We start from the raw sequence: 7,871 nt of genomic DNA on the forward strand, positions 1-7,871 counted from the left end.
GCGATATATTTTGGTATTTAGGGATTGTTCGGGATTAGATAGGAATTGTTTCCATCTTATCTCTAGGAGGCGTCTTGCCCTCCAAGTCTTGTACTTAATATATACTCGCCCTCGAGGCTCAATAATACATCCAACGCATTACGCCAATCTATCTCTATTCCTTCCTAACACTAAAACCTTAAACAAAACTAGCTTTTGTCAAAACATAGGATCCAAGGAATCCCTCGGTTAATGTTAAAAGCTCAAGCGAAATGTCCCATCTTTTCTTGTCAGCAGAAAATAGGTAAGCAATAAAATTCAAAATTGATCATGGTCAGTAGCACAAAAACTCGTCAGTAACATGAGGTCATTGACAATGTTCCTAGTGTCAAACTATTAGAATCTGATGAATTAGCACTATAGTATATTTTTGTGTTGCGCGCTAGGAGTCTAGGACATCGATACCTCAATTGGTCAATCTGATCATGTTGCCACAATACTTCATCAGTAAGTTATATTGTCCTAACCCCAGACAAAGGCTATATTTAAAAGCCCCCAGATGGATGGATGCCACATGGCCACAGAAGGCTCAATGTGAAAATTCTCGAACTAAATATAGACCACAACATATATATATTTATCTACTAAAATATTTGCTTTTGAAAATCAATTTGGTTTATCAGCCAAGTAAAGGGCTCCTGCCCAGCTATTCTCACACTCATGACGCCCTTGAAGTGAATGAGGTATCCAAAAGGCTAAATCAAAAGAAGCATAAAAAAGAGGCTCTAATTTAGGATAGTACTAATCAGTTCTGGAATAGCGACCATCCCTCTATCTCTTTAAGGAAGCTAAGGGCATATCATGCATATCAATGAAGTTGATGGAACTGATTCACGATCAGCCTCCTTTAGACCCGGTAGCAACAGCCCGTAAGCAAAACAAGATTAGCTCTCGTACGCCTGCTAAGCAAGTTCCCTCCCTTTTCATTCTTAACAGATAGCCCTCTCATTACTTGGTAATGGAATGCTTCCGGTGCCTAAGCTTGAGTGAGTGCATCGGAACTGTGTCAGTTTATTTCTTACAAAAAGGAAAACTAAATAAATATGCAAATCCTCTACATATATCCACCCCGAAGTGGTCTAGCCCATGCATTTTGATCATGAGACACCGTGAGGCCTGACATACTGTAACACTTTGGTACCCATCTCACAAAAGAAAGAAAAAAGAAAGCTTAATAGGGTTATAGTTATACAGATTGTTCCTAGAATAAACCATGGTCTCTACATAGGGTCATCATAAGTTGACATGTAGTTGACAGGAAATGTAATGGCTTTATTGGTCATTTGCACTGTTACACCCGATGGGTCCGTTACATATTTTTAAGAGGCCAAGTATCTAGCATCAGAATGTTACTTTGATACCTTCCAAGGAACATAGTACAATCATATAGTGTTTTAACAAGCATTACTGGGTATGGAAGACTCGTAGTTGTATAGATGCATGTCTTGATGAGTGTTATTGGGTATGAGAAACATGCATATGTGTGTCTTGATGAGCATCATTGGGTAGGAGAGACCGATAGGTGTATGTATTGACAAACACTATTGGGAACGCTGATTGGGTACGAATGTATGGTATAGTTGCATAGGTCTATGACCATCAATCTGTAGATTGTATTTATTCCTGGGACTCGTTGTTATGAAGTAATAGCTCCAACATGTTTATGCTATCACAGATTACTAGAAACATATAAAGATAAGATACACTTTCAGCAATATGCAACAACAATGTTGCTTATCTCCCATTTGTGATGAAACACAAAAACATAAATGCTTTCTTCTTTTTCTTCTATTAACATTGCAAAGTGCAAACATGTATACTGGGATACACGATGCTCTAAGTTGCAGTTCACACTAAGCTGCTGAGATGACAGAAATTGGCAGGACAAAGGCATATCCTAGCTCCCCGCAGAAAAAGGCATATCCTGCCTCCGTCCCTAAATAGATGGCACATAAATTCAATTAAGAAGTCAACTATTTCTAAGTTTGACCAAATACATAGAAGAAACTATTAAGAACTGAATAAACAGATTATGGGAAATATATCTAATGGTGTTGATACTGATTTGGGATTTTTTTATCTTCATATTTTTTGTATATATGCTTGGTCAAACTTAGAAAGCAGTATTTTTTGACTCGGTTTATACTCCATCTATTTGGGGACAAGGTAGTAGTTCAGAAAAAAAGGAGGAAGATACAGCAACATAATTGGTGGCAACTACTGCAAATTTCTCACACTACAAAAAGAATTACATAAACCTTACCTTTATAGATAAAAGATTGCGAAGTTTGTTCAGCACCTTAATGCGGTGAATCGCGTAGGAACTATTGGCTGGCAGGTTGTTAACCCTGGCCATCTCGGCTTGAATAGCAGCTTCCCTATCCCCTTGTCCCGAATCACCTGCTTGCTAGTAAAAAAAAGAAAAATAGATTTTTAATCATTGCAATTATCTGGAAAATTAGAAGAAGAAAATATGTGGCTAGTTCTCATCTATATAAAAATTAACTAAGTCTCATCTAACTAACATCACTATAAAAAAATAATCAAACATAAAAATAAAAGAAAAAAATGCTCGAATCTCCGCGTAAAATAAATACGGAAATCTAGATGAGACTGTTAATTCTCATCTAGATGAGAGAGCCTTAGCAAATCTGAAAAAAAAACCGGAAATTCAAGTTCGACAAGAACTTCTTCTTTGGGGATCTCTGTCGCCCCAAGAAACCAATTCAACAACGCAGGCAGCTGTTTGCAAAGAGATGGGTCAAGAGAATATAAAGAGCATACCAAGGTAGAAGAAGTGGTGCTGAGGGTGGTGGTGGTGCGGGAGAAGGGCGTCGCGCTACCTCCTCCGTTCATGATTCGATGCTTGAGATCTCGTGCTGCTGGATACAGTAAGAGGGAGAAGACCGGAAGAAGAAAGAGGATGCTTCAGAGTCCAGACCGCTGCCTCTGGAAAGTGCACGGCGCAGGCGGAGAGAGAGAGGACGAGGACGGGCAGGGCCGCAGGGAGGACGAAGATGGGCTCCTCTTCTCTTGTTTGGCCCAATAGCATAGACCGCTAAATCACTAGAAGTAACTGTTGCTCAAAATTGGCTCAAACAAAAAACTGCTGCCTAGGAAAAAACTATAAGCAACTATATTGTCTCAGAAAAAATAGAAGCAACTCTAATTAAGAAGTACTCTTTGTAGTTACTAAAAAGAAAGTACTTTTTGTAAAGATCACTCCTACCTCCCCAGGTTACGACAAGTGGCGCACTGTACACCACTTGTCACAACTTAAGAGTTTTTCTTTTTTTTAATTCATTTAACCAAAATGTTTTATTTTTAAAAACGTGCGTCCAAATCATGAACCATTTTCACTGTTGAAATTCACGCGTTGAGATTTTCGGAACTAGATTCTATGTTGATAGATTTCGATGAACTTTTTTCATGAAAAAATGAATGAAAAAAACCAAACTGAAAGCACATTTTTCCCTTTTCCAAAGAGGCGCAATTGTGTCTCTTGGAAGAAAATTTGTGCCTCCGGAGAAGTAAATCTATGCCTCTTGAGGAAGGAAAAAAACCCGGTATTTTTTCCTTTTTAGAGAGGCACTATTGTGCCTCTCGCAAAAGAAAATTTGTGCCACCATGAGAAGTAAATTTATGCCTCTCGTAGAAGGAAATATATATATATTTTTTTCTTTTTCAAGAGGCATGGCTATGCCTCTCGCAGAAGTAAATTCGTGCCTCCATGAGAAGTAAATATATGCCTCTCGCGAAAGGAAACACGTGTTTTTTTCCTTTTATCGAGAGGCACGACTGTGCCCTCGTGGAAGCAAATCCCAACCTCCATGAGAAGTAAATTTGTCCCTCTCACGGAAGGAAAAAAAATGCATTTTTTCCTTTTCGGACAGGCTCGCGAAAGCAAATTCGTGCCTCCGCGAGAAGTAAATCTATGTCTCTCACGGAAGAAAAAAAACACGTTTTTCCATGTAGATTTTTTCCCAAAACATAAGAAAACATGGGTAAAACCGGAAAGCCAAAAAACACTGAAAAATCATCTAAAAGCAGAAAACGCGTACAAAACAAAATAAAATAAAATTTGGAGGGGGCGCCTAGAGCGCGACAGATGACGGCGGCTGAGAGCGCGTCACGTGGCGCGCTCTTAGCCCACCAAAAGTGCCCGTTGCAGGGCTCCCAAAAGAGTACTTGCTGATTAGTTGGTCTCCCCGAAAGCTGGCTCGAGGAAACACCAAGCTTTCTAGTGACCAGCTTATTGGGTGATTGTCCTAGGGATGCTTTCTCTTAAATAAAGCTGTATGAATTGTCCCAAAAAAACTCTATATACCTATAAAAAAAGCTCTATAATTTCCCGTGCCCTAAAAAATCTATAATTTCCCCTAAAAAAGGAACTTCATAATTTTTTAAAAAGAACTCTAATATTCTAAAAAAACTAGGAGGAACATATTCTAAAAAAGCAACTCTATTTTTTTTAAACTCTATAGTTCTAAAATAACTCTATAAAGTCTGAAATAGGGAGAAACCACTAGCAACAAGTTCCTAGACTGTGTGGACACAGGTGTGGATGAGCGAGACGGTGGCAAGGGTCGCCGTCCTCCTCGGCCTTGCGGAGGTCGAAGAAGAGGAAGGGAGAGACTTGGTCGATGAAGCTCCCTAGCTCTCGGCCATGGTGACGATGTGGGCTTGGAGCGACCTTACATGGCGGCGGCGAGGGTTGGAGAGGGAGGAAATGGGTCAAGGAGGGAGCCCTAGGGTCGGGGCACATTTTATAGGAGGCAGAGGCTTCTCTGGCCATCAAATCAATGAGATGGCCAACGTGGCTTGCTGGATGAGCTGGCGTACAGGGGGAAGACAATGAACAAAGGTGTCAATGTAGTTGGGCTGGAAGTTGCTTTGGGCGTCGTTGGTTCTCTCTATCTGTCTGTATGTCTATCTATCTGAATTTCTTTCTTCTTTTCCATCAAATAAACTAGCAAACATGTCCGTGAGTTGCAGCGGGAATTTTAAAGAAACATATGTAACACCCCCATAGTTAAGCTACAGGGACCCCATGCTAATGATGGCATGTCATCAGGTTTTGCAAGCTTAATTGCCCCTTGATAAAAACCAAATTCAAATCCAAATTACAAGTCAAATTGTTATTTCTTCAAATAGTAAAAAAAATGTTTATTGGGTTGCAAATATTCACTAAGTAATTTTCATGAATTAACCAACATCAAATGGGTTATAAAAATGCCCTTAACATCTATTAGACACAACCAACATCATTAAATTGAGCCATTTCAATTTCAATAAATACTTAAACATTTCAAAGTAAATTGAAACTGTCTGTGCTAACTCAAAATGTCGCCTAATAATTATGTGCTAAATATTAAGTTCAACTAAATTCATTGGTATTAAATAAAAATACAAAATAGTGAAGAAAATATAAAACAGGAAAAGAAAAGAATAAAGAAAACCTCCCACTGTTGGACTGGGCCGCAAGTGCACGGTCCAGGCCAACACAATTCCCCTCCCTTCTCCTTCATGCTCATCCATGGCGCGTTGTACACACACCCATCCACGCCCTGGATCTCCAAGCGTCGGCCATCCCGCGGCCCCCTGGTGGATAAGGAGTCCACCCCCGACCCCCCTGCAAACCCTAGCCCTCAGTTTTCCCCTCTGTCTCGCTCGCCCCTTCGTCTACATTGAGCCCTGACGCCATGGTCGAGCTCATTGCCATGGCCACCGTCGTCCCCGCGCCATGAGAAGGTGTTGATACGTCTCCAACGTATCTATAATTTTTTTATTGTTCCATGCTATTGTATTATCTGTTTTGGATGTTTTATATATATTAATATGCTATTTTATATGATTTTTGGGACTAGATCCCAGTGCCAGTTCCTGTTTTTTCCTTGTTTTAGAGTTTCGCAGAAAAGGAATACCAAACGGAGTCCAAACGGAATGAAACTTTTGCGATGATTTTTCTTGGACCAGAAGACATCCAGAGGACTTGGAGTACACGTCAGGGAAGCCACAAGGCACCCACGACGGAGGGCGCGCCTAGGGGGTAGGGCGCGCCCCCACCCTTGTGGGCTCCTCGTGGCTCCACCGACCTATTTCTTCCACCTATATATTCTCAAATACCCCAAAACCTTCCAGGGGAGCCACGAAACCACTTTTCCACTGCCGCAACCTTCTGTACCCATGAGATCCCATCTAGGGGCCTTTTGTGGGGTCCTGCCGAAGGGGGATTCGATCACGGAGGGCTTCTACGTCAACACCATTGCCTCTCTGATGAAGCGTGAGTAGTTTACCATAGACCTACGGGTCCATAGCTAGTGTTGGGGAACGCAATATTTCAAAAAAGTCCTACGATCACGCAAGATCTATCTAGGAGATGCATATCAACGAGAGGGGAGAGTGTGTCTACGTACACTCGTAGACCGAAAGCGGAAGCATTAAGTAACGCGGTTGATGTAGTCGAACGTCTTTGCGATCCAACCGATCAAGTACCAAACGCACGGCACCCCTGCGATCTGCACACATCCAGCTCAGTGACGTCCCTCGTACTCTTGATCCAGCTGAGGCCGAGGGTGAGTTCCGTCAGCATGATGGCGTGTTGGCGGGTGATGATGAAGTTACCGACGCAAGGTTTTGCCTAAGCACTATGACAATATGACCGAGGTGGAAAACTATGGAGGGGGCACCGCACACACCTAAAGATCAACTTAGGTGTCTATGGGGTGCCCCCCTCCCCCGTATATAAAGGAGGGGGCCGGCCAGCCACAAGGGGCGTGCCCAAGGGGGGGAATCCTACTCCTAGTAGGAGTAGGTTCCCCCTTTCCTAGTCCAACTAGGAGACGAAGGAAGGAGAGGGAGAGGGAAAGAGGGGCCGCACCCCCTCCCCTTGTCCTATTAGGACTCCCCTTGGGGGGGGCGCCACCTCCTGGCTGCGGTCCTCTCTCTCCCCTAAGGCCCACTAAGGCCCATAACTTCCCGGGGGGTTCCGGTAACCCTCCGGCATTCCGGTTTTATTCGAAACTATCCGGAACACTTTCGATGTCCGAATAACATGGTCCAATATATCAATCTTTATGTCTCGGCCATTTCGAGACTCCTCATCATGTCTGTGATCACATCCGGGACTCGGAACAACCTTCGATACATCAAATCACATAACCCACAATACATATCGTCATCGAACGTTAAGCGTGCGGACCCTACTGGTTCGAGAACTATGTAGACATGACCGAGACTTGTCGGGGGTTGGGTGCGACATATGCCAAAGGATGGTTATCATGGTGGGGGCGAGTAGAATGTCGCCGGTGCCTGGAAACGGGATAAGGCGAAGGCATGCACGCCGGCGAATCTTACCCAGCTTCGGGGCTCTCCGTGGAGATAATACCCCTACTGCTTCTCTGCGGGGTCTCCGCATGATCACTATGGCAAAGTGTTTACACGGTTGCTCCTTGACCTGTTTCCTGGAGGTAGGAGAAGGCAAGGCTAGCTCTCTCCTTCCTATATGATTTGGTCTAGTGCTAATGGATTCCAACCCTTTGCATGGGCGCCCTGGGGGGTTTATATAGGCCTACCCCCCAGGGGTACAATGGTAATTCGGCTGGACGCGGCCCAGCCGCCAGTCTCTCTAGCCGTCGTCTTATCCGCCGACTCCTGGGGCCCGCCGACTGGCTCCGTACGGAGCCGACAGGCCGCGTCCGCCGCGGGCGGGTCTTGCCGGCTGTAGATTACTGTACCCGTGCCTCTAATGACGCGGGCTTGGTCATGGGGTCGTGGCGACAACTCCGCCGTCTGGTGGGCGATCACTGTGGCCACTCCCTGTCCATATGGTT

General features: G+C 43.7%; 1 long non-coding RNA gene across 1 annotated transcript in view; it reads right to left on the reverse strand.

Moving 5' to 3' along the window:
* Nucleotides 1-3,065, reverse strand: part of LOC123085455 (uncharacterized) — an 8,656-nt gene extending 5,591 nt beyond the window's left edge. Inside the window, exons 1-2 of the long non-coding RNA XR_006439783.1 lie at nucleotides 2,824-3,065; nucleotides 2,303-2,446 (exon numbers count right to left, since the gene is read on the reverse strand). This is a non-coding gene — a long non-coding RNA (uncharacterized lncRNA). The remainder of the gene's footprint in view (nucleotides 1-2,302; nucleotides 2,447-2,823) is intronic.
* Nucleotides 3,066-7,871: the final 4,806 nt, after the last annotated feature.

The sequence above is a fragment of the Triticum aestivum genome, chromosome 4A (genome assembly GCF_018294505.1).
Source record: "Triticum aestivum cultivar Chinese Spring chromosome 4A, IWGSC CS RefSeq v2.1, whole genome shotgun sequence".
Taxonomy (NCBI): Eukaryota; Viridiplantae; Streptophyta; class Magnoliopsida; order Poales; family Poaceae; genus Triticum; species Triticum aestivum.